Raw genomic sequence first — 17,023 nt, forward strand, 5'->3', positions numbered from 1 at the left:
TAGTCATCAGGGACTAAGCGACCTTCCAGGGTCCGTTCCAACCTAAATTGGCTGTGTAGTCTTATGTGTTAATTTACGTATGACTCAAGCTATCATTTGTGCACTGCAAAGCTAGAATGTCACTCTCTGAGGGTGCATCTGTAGATCCATAACACAGTACTGAGTAATGGTTTGATTAAGGGATTGGTAGTCTGAAATGGAGCTATTTTTATTTATGACAACAGTCCAATCCAGTAAAAATCAGGCAGGCAAACTGTTAAATCAGTGAAAGGGCCTCCCCCCCCCCCCCCCAAAAAAAAAACCCCAACAAAACAAAAACCGAAACAAAACCCAAACCAAAAACCAACCCCAAACCTCAGATTGATTAGAATAAAGCAGAAGATAGAAAAGTCCTGCCATAATTTCTAGGGTTGTTCAGTATCTGTGTTAAGCAACTAAAAGAAGTCTGATTGTGTGGTTCAAACTCTGTCCTTACGTTCTGTAAGTAATGACACATAAATGTGATAGTATTTGGTGACACAAGAATTAAAATACTGGAGATGTGAGAAAGTGATGAATGAATATACACAACACTGGACAGATGGACCAAATGTCCAGTATCCTCACCTGGTATAAACAGAGGTAGATTAGATAATTTCATCTGAGGACAAGTCTGCAGCTGTCGAAATTCAAATACACTGCATATTTTACAGTATTAACATCTCTGCTTGCAGAGACAGTGAAGTGTTGTGCTCACTTTTATCAGGAAAAAAATATCTGTTTGATTGTCATTTCTTCATAAATTTTCATGGATACTGATTCTGCAGTAAAGGGAAAGAAACCACTCTGCCACATTTTGTCTAAGAACAGATGTTTTTCCCAGTTGGTGTGCTACATAAATGGCAAGTGTTAAGAGATCGCTAGTAGGCATCCTTCAAACTGAACTTAAGAAAATGAGCATTTACTTCAGTGATAGACTGTGATGGTCAATGCTCAACAACTTTCCATTTGGCTATGCCAATCAGGAGTTCAAAGGAGGTCTTTCTGGTTGTTTTAGCTCTGATTAATGCCAGATAGATCAATTTAGCTTATGTCTTCAGTAATTCATATATTTATTTCAATAATTAATATATACACAGTCCCTCAGCTGTGTACACAAAGCAGTGGGGCACGGTGCAGTGCAGCTTAAAAATGCTTACTGTGTCTCTGGGTGGAATTTGATAAGTTGAGTTAGGCACCAAGGTTCTTCATGCATTGGAGAGCTAAGCAGAAATCCATTCATTAGCACCCAAAGCAGGGTGCTGCCCAGATCTACCTAATGATAACAGCTAAACCAAGGGAATGGTCTTCACTGTTACCTGACATCTCAGACTACCATTAGGTCTATCACTATTGGCACCATGAAGAAAAGCAATAGTTCAATCCTGCAAAGTAGGATGTGTTACTTACCTAGAAATACAATTTTCTGCAAGACTTAAGAAGCTGTTGACCGTTCCTGCCCATATATACATATATATAGTACCCCCCGCCCTTGGTCTGAAGGATGAGAAAATAGGAGGCTGTTATTGAGTAAATAAAAAATGATACACATTGTGCCATACTGTTCTAAATCTAGATTAAGTTCAGATTAATGTCAGTTAAAGTACTAAGTAGCTGGCAGTGTGCGATGGGATGTTTTTTAGAGCTTCAGAGAATCTTCACAGAATTTTGATGCAGGAAACAGAATCCAGTGGTTACTGCCTGATGGATAGAAAGTTAGTATGATGCCCCTTTTTGATGTAGGAGAAAATCAGTCAAATTAGAAAGGAATTATGATTAACACTAATGGGTACCTGTATTGGGTTTATGTGGCAGGGATTTGGTAGTGGGAGAAGGGCTGCAGGGGTGGCTCCTAGAAGCTGCTAGAAGCTCCCCCACCTCCCCCAGCTCCAAGTTGGACCCACCTCTGGCCAAGGCCGAGCCTATCAGTGATGGTGGTAGCACGTCTGGGAGAACAGATTTAAGAAGTAGAACCTGCAGTGAGTAGTGGGATTTGAATGTGAGAGGAACATCTCTGCAGACAGCAAGGTCAGTGAAGAAGGATGGGGAGGAGGTACACCGGAGGAGGGGATGCCCCTGCAGCCCGTGGTGAGACGGCAGGCTGTCCCCCCCCCAGCCCATGGAGGGGAGCGGGGGAGCAGATGCCCACCTGCAGCCTGTGGAGGACCCCATGCTGGAGAAGGTGAATACCCCTGAAGATGGCCGTGACTCCATGGGAAAGCCCGCGCTGAAGCAGTTTGTGACTGAAGGACTGCAGCCTGTGGAAAGGACCCACGCTGGAAAAGTTCATGAAGGACTACAGCCCATGGGAAGGACTCACGCTGGAGAAGTTTGTGAAGGACTGTCTCCTGTGGGAGGGACCCCACACTGGAGCAGGGGAAGAGTGAGGAGTCCTTCCCCTGAGGAGGAAGGAGTGGCAGAGATAATGTGTGACGAACTGACCCCAACCGCCATTCCCCTTCCCCTGCGCTGCTGCAGGGGAGGAGATAGAGAGAACCGGGTGTGGAGTTGAGCCGGGAAGGAGGGAGGGGTGGGAGAAAGGTGTGTTAAGATTTGGTTTTACTTCCCATTATCCGTGTTTTGATTTGATTGGTAGTAAATGAAACTGATTTTGTTTTTTCCCCAAGTTGAGTCTGTCTTTTGCCCATGACCATAAGTGGGAAGTGATCCCTCCCTGTCCTTGTCTCGACCCATGAGCTTTTCTTTATATTTTCTCCTCATCCCATCCTAGCTGGAAGGAGGACTGAGCGAACGGCTTTGTGGTGCTTTGTTGCCGGCTGGGCTTAAACCATGACAGTACCTTATTTGACTTCCACAACGAATGCAAGCTAAATTCTTTTCCATCAACAGCAGTACAATATCTGTGCATATATGCATATGACAAATTATTCTCAAAATAAGAAATGAGGTCAAATATTCAATGCAATATGAATATGTCAAATATTCAGTGCAATATGAATATATCAACTATCTGTCAAACACAAGGATTCTGCACAAGAATCCAGTCACACAACACACAACACATGGTGTGGGTCACACAGTACGTGCTGTGTGAACTGTATCATAAAACATCTGACATTCCATATCACAGAACACATAGTGTGCTAATTGTATCATAAAAGCTGTGCAAATTTCGGAAATGACAAACTGGAGAAGCATTTCCATGCCTGTGCTTAGACAGCCATTAGACTTTGTGTGGCAGGTGACACAAGAATTACATCAGGAAAACAATCCAGCTGAAAACTGGTTTAGCCAGAAAAGAGATTATTCTTCAGCCAGGTCAGTTCCCTGGGTCTCTTTAACCCACAGTGACAGTGCATGCACAAATAACCAGGAAAAAAGAAAAGCGGTCAGGTCTACCTCTTCTGGCAGCGTGTACATTCATCTTGTAGATAATGGCAGCAAAGGTGATGGAGTGGACCAATTACTAAAGTGCTCAAGGTGTTATTTCCTGCAGGAAAAAATCTTCATTGAATTCCAACCACAGAGACTTCAAAACATTTTAATTCCTACCTTTCTTCTTGAGCACGTGGCACTTGGATGGAACTTTTCAGTCTTCAGAGCTCTTATTCTGCCTCCAGAGACCATCCATTTCTTAGTGTTCCAAGGCAACCCTATCATGGAGCCTTCTGGCATTTTGAGTGGTATTTGTTTGTTTAGCATTTTTCTTTAGAACTATATGTTGTATAGCATTTTTCTCTTAAACTAGAAAATTTTCTGACCAAGTGTGAACTGTTCATTTTGTCTAACATCAGGATAAAGATTATCATTAAGATAATGATATGTAGTCAGGACCAGTTAGGTTGGGAAGACAAAACCCCCTTAAACCCATGCACTTTCCTTTCTCTCCTTAACTTTAGCTGACCATAAGAGAATATAGATTTTCTCATCTTTGAAAACTTAAACACCTCAGGATATGTTGTTATTCCTGTCAATATTCTCCAAATGGTAGAGAGCTGTTCAGGTGTGACAATAAAATTCAGCACTAAGGTGCTGAGACCTTGCCATTCCTTGCTCTTCAAAAGTATACAGCATGCAGGAATGTAAAATCTGAAATAAAAGAAACCTTGGTTCAGTGCATCTGTTTAATAGCAGACAATTTCTTTGATTGTTCTTCTCTGAGGCAACTAGTAAATAGTGAGCGGGAAATGCTTCATAAGGATCATATTCATGGCATTGTTAGTCCAGACTGTGACACAGCAAATAAATCCATATGGTAGAACTATGCCGCTCTTTCAAAGTAGTAAGCAAGTTAAGGCATTCGGAATTGCAGGAATATATCCAAAAGATACTCAGCATGACAAAAACTTCAGGAAAGCATAGGACTAATCACGCTACCCCATGCAGTTCTCTGTGTAACAATATTACACTTGTCAGTAAAGTATTTCTCTAATGCATGTGGTTCTATATTCATAACCAGGCTTCAGAGAGTGCTCCGGGTTATTCCAAAAGTTGTTGCTGTGTGAAGTGTATCAGCTCTATCTAGGTGTGGTACTTTTGCTATTACCTTCTCAAGATTTCATGACCATTTCTTTACCTTGGCAGCAGATTTGTTTTCTTTGGTTATTTATGAAGTGGAAGGGGAATTACTGCTTTACAGTGCAGCAGTATGCCAAGGTTTTACAATTAGTAAAACTCTCATTGATATCATGCCTCACCTTATTGAATCTATTACCTATCAGTATATAAGGTAGTTTGAAAGCCAGGCTCTCAAATAGATACATATATATCTCTGTGCCTGTGTGCACATACGTCTGACTTTTATGCACTTTTAAATGATAATGAAAAAATTCTTTGAAGAATATAGGAGACACTATGAATTAGCTTTCATCAGCAGAAAATGGTTTCAACTGGAAGACAGTAGCATTTATGAGGAGAAAAATGTGGATTTCTTCCTTTGCCCACTAGCTACATACAGCAAATGTTGTATACTTTAAAGTTGATTTTCATGGCCTCATTAATTTTCCATAAAGGGACCCAGTGCATCGGCAGAACAACACTTGGGTCCCATAGAGAAAGTCTGCAGATAATATACTGAAAAAAATCCAGAAACCTATGTCATCATTCAAATATGTTCTCTAGTGTGTAAGGAATAGTACACATTCTGCTCATCAACACAAATCTGGCTTCAGCAGTGTAAGATTTCCAGAGAAAGTACTGAGCTTGACACCTTCAGGAAAAGTAGAGTAGATAGCTCAGTTGCCTTGTGCTTAGTACCGTATAGCTGAATCTGGACACCAGTGGCACCTTGAAGTCATTGTCTCAGCATGATTCCCTGAGATACTCAGGGAATTGGAAGACATATTGGTGAAAATTGGTATGGAGGACAAGTGTACCGCCATTTCCTTGCATAATGTCAGTAGAATGGATTTAACTTCTCCCTCAGGATCTTCTGCCTCAGAAAGACATATAGGAGTATGTAAAGCAGCTTAGGTGGTTAGCTTGGAATCATGTCTCCAGTCCCACTGTTCAGATTTTGCATAAATCTATTTGAAAAAAAAAGGTGGATCATGACAGGCTTAGTCCCCATGTCAGATACAGCATTCATCTTAGTGGTCTGGAAGAGGTGACAAAGTTTGCAGATGACACTAGACCGTGCAGAATAGTAAGGTAAGGACTAGTTGTGAATAATTGTGAAAGGACCTCCTAAGACTCATGTTTTAAGGACCAGGTCAGGAAGCTCAGTGTAGATAAATGGGGAAGGATGCATGTGGGAAAAGAGACACACACAACTTGACATACAAAGCAGTGGACGCTGAGATGACCATTGTAATAGCTAGCCCCATGAAAACACAGTTCAGTGCTCAGGTGGAGTTCAAAAACAAATGAAATATTAGGAACTATTAGGAAAAGAGTGTAGCACAGAAAACAAAATTTTCACAATGTATAAGTCCATAATGCACCTGCAGTTTGAATACTGGGTACTGCTTTGGTTCCTCTCCTTTCAAAATGTAGAACAGGAAAAAATAGAGTAAAGGGTGACAACAGTGTAAAACCTTTAGAAAAAATAAATGAAAGATGACATAATAAGTGTATGACAGAGATTGGTAGAATAGTGATTGGAGTGGGAAAGATGCTTTGGGGACATTTGTTCACCTGTCTTACCTTACAGAGGGAACATGGGGCTAGTGTGTGACAGGTTCAAAACAAAGAAAAGGTGGCAGTGGTAACCAACAGCTACACTGCCATTCTTTGTCACAGGGTCCTGTGAATGTCAGAGGACTTATTTACATCAGTTCAAAAGGGACTGAAAACACCAGGAAAAAAAAACAACCAAAAACCTAGTATCAATTCAAAGATACCTCATTATCAATTCAAAGATACCCTTGGCTGCGCAAAGGATCTAAGCACAGAATCTGAGCGTAGATCACATGCTATGATAAGGACTAGGAAAGCTTTCTTTATCCAACCAGTGCTTAAACACTTTTCACTATTTTGGTTAGAAGACAGCCTGCTCTAATATGGACTTTTGTTCTCCTGTGTACGAGAATGTATGTATGTATGTTCTTATATGTATGAGTGGGAGAAAGAAGAACTTCTCTCTTAAAAGTAGCTGTTTAAACTATTTTTAGACGACTTTAAAAATATCAGTATTCCTTATATTGTGAAAAGGTTGGGAGGGATAGGCAGTTGTTTAGATAATGAAAATGTAAAAATTGTCAGTGAAAACACAGTTTTGGTCACATTTCATTTTACTCCAGAGCTGTCTTCATTTTTTAGGAGGCATTAACACCTAAATTCCATCTTCCTTGTCTTTCCCGTGAAAGAGGTGGGTTTATCTTTTTCCTGTTGGCTTCAGTAGGGCTAGATTACACTTTTCAGAAGCATGTTGGCTTTTGTAAGGCTAGATTTCCATTGTTCAGAAGCCTATGTAGAATCTTCAGAAAAGCCCAGTGTGCCATATGAAGTGACTATTTTTTCAAGCTAGACAAATGCTTCTCTCCTCTTCCTGTTAAGTAAGTATTTTGCTATCTATGTTTAAGCTATCTTTAAGGAATCACTTTAATTTTGCCTGTGGCTGTGTGGCCTAGCTCTTTCACTAAAAACCAAGGAGTATTTTTATATATATATTTTTTTTTTCTAGCAACAAACTGGATGCCTTGAACATACAGTGGTGAATAAAAGTGGTAGCACCATAGAAAGTCTGGTATTAACAAGCTGTATATTCAATTTAAACTTGTCCTTTCTTCAATTTCCTAGAGTTCTGAAACTTTCAAGCACTGTTGCTTCACCTTTATTATCTTGTGCTCTCAGGGGAAATGACTGCTCTGTAAGGCCCATTTGTGTTTCAGTTGTAGTCAGTGGGAATTTTGACATTGTTTTTAACAGCAAGAGCAGCTAACCTAATTTTTTTTTTTTTTCCTTTTCTCTTTTGCTGAAATGTTTTGATGATGATGCCACTTCAAGAATGGGGTTTTTGTTCTTGAAAGGTAATTGCCTCCAATTCTAAGCCTTTGCAACTCATAGAACTTCACACTCTAGAGGGGAGCCAAACTGCCCACCTCAGATGCTATTCAGTCTCATAAAAGCCTATATACAAATTCCTTATTATTTTAGTAGGGAGATAAAATAGGTACAGCAATTGCTGATGATTAACACAGTCACACCACCTTTGAACAAACTGAAGAGGCAGTAAAGGATGGAAGGCAATGAAAGATCAGTACTTTAAGCTTTGCATTTCCTGGATTTCTTTGTTTTAATTCCACAGCCTCAGTATCTGATTTATGTGTTTTCTTCTTTGTGTATCTATGGATATACTCGTCCCAAAAGAAGTTCCTCAAGGTTATCCTTGGAACTGTTTTCTTCTATTTCTAAGTTGTTTTTGGAACTGCAAAAGCCAATGAAAACAAAGTACATGACTGGAATTCTTCAACTGCTCAGAATCCACTTTGGAGAAAGCAACTAACATTAAACACTGGACCAGTGAGAAAGTATAATTCATATGAAGCTACTGGTGTTAACACCACTCCTAGCCTTTTGAATTATTCTGCAGGGTATGCCAAACCCCTCCCTCCCCCCTTCCACAAAACCAGAACTTAGTCAGCAGTTGATTTCACTCTTCATGACTTCTATTGCTTCGCCTTGCAAGGAGCTTAAGAGTATCAAATAGAAGTTGTGTTTATGAAGAGTGTGTGTGATTGACTATATCACTAATGAAAGCAAGAAAATGACCTGAGTGTACTCTGAGGTGGAACTTTGAGGCCTGCTTTCCTTAGCCCACCCAACATGTCCTCTTTTTGTGTGCTGACTTAGAAAATGGACCTCCAAGTTCAAGGATTGTGACTTATTCCCAGGGTGCTCAATAACCTGCCACCAAAATATCACCAAAAGTTTCATAATGTAAACTCCAGTTTAACAAATAGGTGTCTCCACCCAGGAGAGAGAGACACAGAAATTTGCCACAGAAACCATCTTCAGCTATCCTCATCTCAGAAGATAACCATCTGAACCCCAAAAGAGAATATTAACAGGAAACAGGTACAACAAAAAAAGTGTGCAAATGTTGTGTCAGTTTATGCAACCCTGTATTTCTTCTGTTGGTGAAAGTAATGTGCAACTATATTAAGAAGCCTTTTAAAGCCATGTGTCTTGACAAATTTTTTCAGTATTACACAGCAGACTCACAAAGCAGAAGCTCTAGAAAAATTGTATGCTTATGTTTGCTATGAGGGCACCACTACTAGCCTGGAGCAAGGAGATTGTGTATCTCATGAAGAAGTGATGTCAAGATGGCATTTCCTAGAAAAAGCAAGCTAGAGTGGCAGCAAGACAACAGTGCGACTTCCTTTTTTTTGTTGTTGTTTGTTTGTTGTTTTTTTTTAATTAGAAGGTAAAATTACACATCTGTGCCTTCTGGCAGTGCCAGAAGTATGTTACTTGATCCAGGGAAAGTTTCTTCTACAGAGCTGGACTGTCAGCTATCAGCCTCATACCTCCTATGTCCAAGCTGAGGCTGTGACCCTCAAACGTGATCTGGGGAGTTCGCCCACATTTCCAAGGACCTCAGGACTGAGAGACGCTGCTTGTTCAGAGGGGGCCCCAGCAATCACAGGGGTGTACAAGCCTGAGTGCAGGGTCCAATGGCACAAGTGGGGCTGGGCTTCTCTCCCTAAGAAGAAAATGTCCTGTAATGCATGATACCCATTCGCAGTACCTTGCAAGATTTTGCTCCCTTTCTCTGCACCGTTCTGAAAGGGCTTGTGCTGAAAGAAAAATTGTAAGCACTGTTTTTAGGCTGCTCCCTTCTGCACTGTCCTGTATATCCTATCTTATAGCATCTGCTGTTACATGCCTGTGCTTTCCATGAAAACAGTCTCACCAGTTATTCTGGAGACTGGCTTCTACAGCTGGAAAAAAACCCCAACCCACCACATTTCTGCTTTTAGAAATCACAATTAAAGAACAGATTTAATCCATGAGAAAAATAACATGCACTTAAATACAGACAATGTAAGACAGCCACTGCTCCTGCTCCAGGAATTTTTCATACTCTGATGACTGCTTGGTCAGCACAGCAAGAATAGGGTCGTTTCACTGGCTGCCTCTTGAGAGCATTGGCGAAGTCCAAGGCAGGCTGTTGGTCAATCCTTACGCCCCTCCCCATCCAGTAAAGGGGAAATCCACACACAAAGAGCTGTGCTGGGCAGAGCCAGCCAAAACAGATCAAAGAAGGGTAACAAGTGGGTATAGCTGTCTAGGAGGCGGGTTATGCGAATATGGCAGGACACCAAAGCCCCTGTCAGAGAAGGCTTTGCGCAGCCTCTCTCCTGAAGTACCTCCCAGGCTATACAAGGCTCTAACAGGCTGGGATAACAGCCCAGGAGGGCACAGTCCTCCTTCACTCAGTAAATCCTCCACACAGGCTCTAGTTGCGTGCCTAACAGTTATTAAACAGCTCTCAGACCAGAGATGGTTCACATGTGGTGAGTTCAGCCCTCACAGCTGAAAACAGCTGTCTGGGTAGGCAGTCTCCAGGATGGTTACAGCCCAGCCCAAGCGGCAGAGAGTGTAAGTCTGCCAAACTCACTGCTGTTCTGTGAACAGAGAGAGTGCATGCTGCACCCTGGCTAAGGTCAGCCATCTGCTCCAGGACACAAGAAGCTCAGGAGTTTGGTCAAAACTCTTGGCAGTGGCCCCCAAAGGAATGATTCCTCGTGATTTTCAGCATGGTGTGGAGCTTTGCTATCGTTCAGGGCATGTCAGCATGTATAGAAAAACTGTGGTTGTCATGTGCGCAACTGCCGTGGGGCCTAAGAAAGGTGAACATCCCCATCACATTTTGGAGAAAATAATAATAATAATAACAATAAAAAACACTGAGTGAGGTTTGAGCAGGTAACTTACATAGGATTCCCATGAAAACCTGAGCTGTAGCCTTATCAATTTGTAGGAGCTGAAAGGTGTATCTGATGAGCTGCCACACTGCTTGAGGTCTGTGACCTTTTAAGCTGCTGTGACTCTAAAACCATCACCCTGGAGGATTCACGTCTGTTCTTCACCTCCTAGCCCACAATTTCCAATCAGGCTGGCATATAGAAAAAACTGTAGAAGTCAATTAATCAATTTCATGATAAGCTATGAAAAATAAGCTTTTGACTACAAGCTCACTGCCCATCCTCAAGTCCTTTACGTTTCCTAATTTCCTAAATTTCTTAAAAGCACACCTGCTTTTAAGCAGAGGATGTATCAGGTAAACAAGTGGAAGAGCTCTTCTGCTTGCTTTCAGCGAGATGATCTGTAGTGATAAACTTGTCCTTTGGACAGTTAAGATAGCTGCATGCCGGGAGTGTCTCAAGCGAAGGAAGTAGTAAAAGAGGTAGTAAGTTGTGGCCACATGTTAGAAGGCAAAGTCACGTAAGTGCTCCAGGAAGGGGAATGTCCTCATGCGTTCATAGTTCGCATGAATAAGCATGCTTCCGCTGTCCCTTCCCCTCCCTAACTGAACTTGGGCGCCTTAGAGTCTGACTTTGTCTCATTTGTCACAGAAGTAATGAAAACGCATAAAATTTGGGTTGAAATCCTGACCTTACCACAGATTTTTTTTTTTTTTCTGTTGTGGCCTTGGGCATGTCCTGTATTTTCTCTTTTTCTATCATGGTTGCAAGCTTTTAAGGACACATTTGTACAAGGATATTGCATAGCTTCTTCATAACTTGGCCCTGATTTTAGCACGGGCCTTAAGCTACACTGTCACAAAGATTATAACCATTTTCTGCCAAAGAATAGTTTTCTGCTTTCTTTCCTGACATAGTACATTTTTGCCTTTCTTTCCTGGGAGACACACAGAATGAAGAACCTTTTGGACACACCCCCACTACCCCCCATCTATTGAATCATAGGAGTAGTTTAAGCCACTCACGATACTTTGACCTGCTTTGCAAGACAGCAAATGAACAATGAAAAAAAAATTGCAGATAAACATAAGTTTTGCTTCAAACAAACTCTCATACTAAATGCCTTATTTTTCACGCTAAGAAAATCAGTTCATGGCCAGTGGAGGGCATTTGACTTTAAGACTTGGGCTAATGGCTGTGGTCTCATCACCTTGAATTAAAAAACCAAACCCATTCTACGTTACTAAAAATTTGTTCCATTAGTGGTTACTTCCGTGCTGTACAGAGGTTTAAACTTTTCAGTCAAAGTTCCCCCTGAAATCAGTAGAGGCTGAGAACATGACAATGAAACAAAGAGTTATTGACTCATCCTTTCCTGAATTATCCACTTCCTACTTTCTAACCTCGAGATAAGCGGAGCTTTACTCAAGCAGCATTTAAGTGAAAGGACCACCTACAAATGGACTTCTCTGTCCCAGGTTAAAGGGAGTTACATGCTTATCTGAGCTGGTGCAGTTACTCCTTTTTATTTTCATTGCTGTTTGTTAAAAGCTTTAAAGTGAATAGAATAGAATAGAATAGAATAGAATAGTTTAGTTCCATTTGGAAGGGACCTACAGTGACCATCTAGTCCGACTGCCTGACCACTCCAGGGCTGACCCAAAGTTAAAGCCTGTTATCGAGCACATTGTCCAAATGCCTCTTTTAAGGCACTGACAGCCATGGGGCATCGACCACCTCTCTAGGAAGCCTGTTCCAGCGTTTGACCACCCTCTCGGTAAAGAAATGCTTCCTAACGTCAAGTCTGAACCTCCCCCGATGAAGCTTTGAACCATTCCCCATGCGTCCTGTCGCTGGATCCCAGGGAGAAGAGATCAGCAGCTCCCTCTCCACTTCCCCTCCCCAGGAAGCTGTAGAGAGCAATGAGGTCACCCCTCAGCCGCCTCCTCTCCCAACTAGACAAGCCCAGAGTCCTGAGCTGTTCCGCACAGGACATTCCTTCCAGCCCTTCCAGCAGCTTTGTTGCCCTCCTCTGGAAGCATTCGAGGACCTTCACATCCATCTTCAACTGTGGGGCCCAGAACTGGATACACAGTACTCAAGGTGATGCTGCAGCAATGCTGAACACAGTGGGATAATCACCTCTTTTGACCGGCTGGTTATACCGTGTTTGATGTGCGCCAGGATGCAGTTTGCTGTCGGGGCTGCCAGAGCACACTGCTGAGTCACATTGAGCTTAGTGTCAACCAGCACCCCCAGATCCCTTTCTGCGGGGCTGCTCTCCAGCCACTCCTCTCCCAGTTTATGCTTGTGCCCGGCTTTACTCCATTCTAGGTGCAGAATCCAGCACTTGGACTTGTTAAATATCATCCCATTAATTGTTGCCCAATGATTAGTGAGCATAAAAAGTGGTGAGCATACAGGGTTTTTATTGTAATCTCAAAACTTAAAGTGGTGGAAATTTATACCCCTGTAGAGGGCTGTTAGAATTCTAAATCATTATGGCAATTAATAACAAGCACAAGACTCCAAGTGTCTGAATGTTTCTTTCCACAGTGTTGACTGTGAGCAGAGGAAAAATACACTCTCTTAAAAGTGTGTGCTTTTGAGACCTTAATTTAAAGCAACGAGAGGTACTGAGTAGGGGAAATGCTACCCTGCAGTTGAAGGATGAAAAGTGTACGTAAAAGGCAGAGTTGGGTAAAACATCTAATCAAAAGAAACAGTGGAGTTGCCAAAACTACATGTTTCATGATTTCACATTGACTTTCCTGAAAGTTTTACTTCTTAGTTGAAAACACTGAAATTCTCAGTTTTCATATTTTAAAGGAAAAAATACCTACCCTGTTTTTAAATGCCTACAAGTATATTGATATTCCAAGAAGTCTGAAGCTTGGTTTGGGTCTTTATTGATGCTAAACACAGAATACTTCTGATCCCCTCCAAAGTTTTAACATTCTCCTTCCCCACCACGTGTGAACTGGAATTGTCCCGGATAATATTGCTAGCAGTAAAACCAAAAGATCTCCTTCCACTTCCCTTAGTTACATATTCTCAAATTGAGTTTTTACAAAACTCAAGGCTCAATTGTCATTGACCTCAGCAAAACCTCCAATTTTATGCCATTCTTAGAAGAAGTTCTGGCCCTGAACACAGCTAGGAGAAAAGAGTCACTGTCCTGCATGACTAGGAACAGAGTCAGGTCAGCAGCAGTGTTACCAGAATGGATTTGCTTGCATTTTTCTTCTCTTCCAGTTCATACGTGGGTACTGGAAAGAAGGCAGCAGAAGTACACAGTGGCTAAAACACCTTTTATTGCTGGCAATAAAGGTGCCTCTCAGCTGGGAGCACAAAAAGACTCTGTTTTACAACTCTATTCCTTATATGCAATCTTAAGATTATTCACACATTCTTTTTTACAATTTACATAACCTATTGGCTTTGACCATGATATTGTCTGTTACCATTCACGTTTGAGTATTTGTACATGTAACCCCCCTGTGCAAGAGTGCTTAATGCATATTTATTAGCTGAGTTTGCATGATTTTGTTGGAACTTTGCTGCTTTCAGACGGTTGGTCTAGTTTCTTCTATGAGCAGACCTACTTGTACAGGCGAGGTCACTGTCAGTCAAGTTCTGCTGGGCAGGTCTTCAAATCCATCTTTACATTGTAGTTTTTCCTTACGTAACAGCACCTCAGGCAGTAAGAGCAAAAAGTAGCTTAGGCTAACAGGAGACCCAGCAAACTAAGAGAAGGTTGTAGCACAAACAGTTAAGGTCAGGTCTCTTGCCAAAGTTTGTTTTCCAAATGGGTTTAGGAAAAGCTGGGTCACTTCAGTAGATGATATCTGAAACAAAGCAGAGAAATTATGATTTCAGCATTTTATAATAAATTCATACTTTTCTATTGGACTTGTTATATGTACACACATGTGCCTGTGAACGACAATAGAAATGAAATGTTAGATATTTATCAACACTGGGAAGTGGACTAACAATGAATACACTAGCCTATTAAAGAGATCAACACTTTGCTTTCAGCATGACACAGAGAAGTGCCTAAAACTATTAAGCAAGCTTGCCAAATGCAGGTGAGTAGAGCAGGGAACCGACAGAGTTCAACCTAAAGCAAGACACACAATTTTGCAAATAAGGAAACCCAGTCATAGGAGGTGATGATGACAGGATACATTAAGTTTTACCTCACATGGTATCTTCAAATGAAGATTGTATTGTCTTCCTAAGAAAGCTCAGTCACCAATGGCCAGGGACTGAAGTGGAGTCACTTGGAGAAACTGCAATACTATAATGGCTTGCTCCTAGCTTAGATTCTGCTGCAGCAACACTTTCTCTAAAAAACTGCATAGTATGAAAACATACGGTTTGGAAACTTATGATGTATCTTTGAATAATGGAAAAGTCTACTCATAAGCAGATAAAGATGGAGTGTAACTTGCTGGTTAGTCAAGATAAGCAAAATTTAGGAGTACTTATTAAATAATTACATAGTACTGCTAATTTTCATGGATGCTGGACAAACTGTGTATAATAAACAGATTCCCCTTATGTACCACAGCACTGCTTCAGCTTTTGGCCATCGTCTTCATCATCAACTATTTCACTTCTTTTGATGCACAGGTGTGCTGTGGAAAATCTACCACAAAACACTGCCAGAGATAGCAGCTACACCTTCACGTTCCTTAGTGGTTCTAATATCACAGCAAGGCATCAGTGCTACACGGCCATGGTAAGTGCCTGAAAGCCCAAAGTCCAAGATTCATGGCACTACATAAAATAATTGTGTAAAGGAGCCCCTGCTCTAAAATGGCCACCATCTACTATGCAGATAAGCCACACTATAAAAGAACTAGAAAGAACACAAATATAAAGAAGATGCTGATCAAAAATGTGAAATAGCTTTCACTGTGCCAATGCAGATGCCAGGCCATGTGGCAGCCAGAGCAGGAAAAAGAGGCACTGCCTGAATACCAACCCCAAATCACTTTCGCGTCACAAAGCACACCAGCAAGACCTGCAGGAAAAATGTATGCCTGGACTTCAGGAGAGTGAACTTTGGCCTCTTCAAAGATCTGCTTGGAAGAGTCCCATGGTGAAGACCTTGGAGGGAAGAGGGGTACAAACATCTCTGGGCCATTTGTTCTAGCATTTGGGAAAAAACCCAACCAAACCCAAAACCCAAATCAAAACCAAACCAAAAACCCAAGCCCCCAAACCACCAAACCTCTCAATATCTATATATTGGTTTAATCATATTTGCATATGGTTTCTTGGATGAAACAGAGAAAAAATGAATGAATATTTGCAGGTAGAAAAATTAAAATTTGCAGTAGGAATAAATATTTTCCTTTGTTCACAGTCAAATAATGCAGCTTATTGGCACATGACATCTTTTAGATGAATAACTGCATCCTTTTTTAAGAAGTTGGGTGTGTATTTTAATCAGGAAGCATGTTCTAAGTTATACTGACCAATGCAGATAAAGTTTTAAAAGGGATAAAACATCATGATAAGTCTCAAGCCAATCCCTCAAAGGAGATATGATTAAATATTTGTAGGAAAAAATATGTGTTCGTTTCTGCTTGTTCTTATGCCTTCAGGCCCTGCCTGGAAATATGTAGTGCTGGAATACTGGACTTTCTTACCATGATGGACAAGAAGACCATCACAATAATTTTTTACACTGATTACAGATGAGTGGAGAATTCTAAAGTATCTTACAGTCAAGTGTTTTCATGATGACTAAGGGTATGACGAGTCCCAGCAACTAATACAGGAAATCTCAAAATGTCATTTTCCAGTTTTTAAGTGAAGCACAACAGTGAGCTTTCTTGCAGGAATACCCTTTGTATTAAGGAATATCTAAACCACTAGATTTATGTCTAGCTCCTGTGCTAATTACCTAATGAGATCCTACAAAACTACTAAGAAGTAGCTGTCAAAAAGCATAAAGTGATGCTACCAGATTTTTCAATTCATGCATGAGGCTAACAGGCAGTGTAAGCTTCATAGGGACAGATGAAAAACGTAATCACTCCCATCTTCCTTGAGCTTAGAAACTAGCCACTCTTCTGTAGTTTGAACATGTTTGATTGTAAGCAGAACAAGGTGTCTGGAGATGACCAAGCTGAAACATTAAAGACAAGAAAAAGCCATCAGCAATGCTTGGAAACGGCCTGAGAAGCCATGTTAGAAAGCTCAAGAGCAAAGGCACAGCTTGCACTGAAAACACCCTGGGTATGGCAGAAGCACAAATCTCCCTACCAGATGGTAGTGTCTGCCATACTTTTAGCATTTGACATTTCTCCAATTCATATCATCAACCAGACCCTCTTTCCATTCCCCTTCTGTATTGACCTGCACCACCTGATTTATAACAAAGCCTCACAAGATCAAGAACTGCTGTATCATTCATACTCCATTCCATGATTGTTCTGGCAAAAATACAAAGAATCATGATCTTTGACTGCTTTTTTTCATGCTGTGGGAGTTAAAGTCCTCAAGAGCATCAGCGGCAGAGAAATTTTGTGAGTTAGTGATTTACAAAAGTTTCTAGTCCTAGAATGGGAGTTACATGCCATATACCTAGATCTTGCAGAGAAGTGGTGCGTCAGTAAATAATTGCTGGAATTAGCTAATTCCATGCTAACTTT

This window comes from Haliaeetus leucocephalus, unplaced genomic scaffold (genome assembly GCF_000737465.1).
Source record: "Haliaeetus leucocephalus isolate CR32 unplaced genomic scaffold, Haliaeetus_leucocephalus-4.0 Scaffold203, whole genome shotgun sequence".
In the NCBI taxonomy this organism is placed as follows: domain Eukaryota; kingdom Metazoa; phylum Chordata; class Aves; order Accipitriformes; family Accipitridae; genus Haliaeetus; species Haliaeetus leucocephalus.